This window comes from Atta colombica, unplaced genomic scaffold (assembly GCF_001594045.1).
Source record: "Atta colombica isolate Treedump-2 unplaced genomic scaffold, Acol1.0 scaffold277, whole genome shotgun sequence".
In the NCBI taxonomy this organism is placed as follows: Eukaryota; Metazoa; Arthropoda; class Insecta; order Hymenoptera; family Formicidae; genus Atta; species Atta colombica.
Window position 1 is genome coordinate 443,946 of NW_017259378.1, and position 1,240 is coordinate 445,185.

Here is a 1,240-nt window from a genome sequence, read left to right on the forward strand (position 1 = left end):
CACGTCAAACTTTATTAAAAGATCTTTAATGGAGGATTTATCTCTCCACCAATGTAGATCAATTTTAATCTCGGCTCAACTTACTTGTCATCTTATTCTAATTCTAATTAAGAATTCTAATAAAGAGTATATTAAATCGAGATTAAAGTTAATTTATATTGAAACAGGCATAAGCCGATCCTTTCTGGAACGCAATGACGACGCAAGAAAGCGAAATTTGAAAGTTACAGTGAGTCTACAGTGAATTGATAATCTGTACTCAGCGAGTCTGAAGGGTAATTGGTGAGTCAGGATTGATCAAAATCGATAAATTAGGTAGTTGGCCAGCAATCAATTTCTAAGATTATAATACCAATTAACTGTAGACCCACCGTTTAATTACATGTGTTTGCGTCAGCTTGTAATATTTCAACAATTCGCACTCGATGATTTCTATTATATATATATATATATATATATTAGATATCTTATCTAATATCTATAAAATAAAATATATCGCAGATAAAGAATCATTGAATTTAACCACGCTCGGTTTGACGATTTCAGCTTGTACATCAAAAACTTTTATAGATTTACATTAATAGAGATATTCACCTAGAATATCTGGAGTTTTTTATGCAATATTCAGATAACAAAATTACCTTTCTAATTTTCATATAACAATGAATTTCTTATAAGTTATACAATAGTTTCTTACTAAAGCTACTTTCGTAATCTACTCGTGAGAGTCATTCTCGCGCAGTAAGGTATCTCGTTGAAAGTTACTTGGCATAATTATAACAGTTTTATGCGTTTCCCGTAAACAATGTGGCTCTTACGCGATCATGATTTCCATTTAAAGTTAAGCTGTTAGCACAGAAGAAAAGTATCGAATATCTGTTCTCACTCGAGGTGTCGTGTAACTCATCTCTGAACAGGAAGCATAAAGATATTTTTCTAGGGCATCAAATTTGATGAGCGCGCTAAGATTTTTGTTAATTATGTATTTATAGAATAATATAGGCAGAAAGTTTCTCTACAAATATCGTATCTTGAAGTTCTAATATAATGATTTTCATTAAAGATTTTATTTTAGAAGCGCGCACTTTGAAAGTAAGCGCTAATATAATTATAAACTAAAAAAACATAATTTAACCTAAATTCAAAATGCAGAAACTAGATTTGAAATTATAGCAAGTTCTTCGTAGTTTTTTAAAAAATAACATCAATCTTCTTTTTTCCAATTTAAATTATATATATA

At 29.6% G+C, this 1,240-nt stretch overlaps 1 protein-coding gene across 1 annotated transcript in view; it reads left to right on the plus strand.

The window, feature by feature from the left end:
• LOC108689863 (CD63 antigen-like) overlaps positions 1-1,240 on the plus strand; it is a 10,531-nt gene that overhangs the window by 4,272 nt on the left and 5,019 nt on the right. The window lies entirely within an intron of this gene.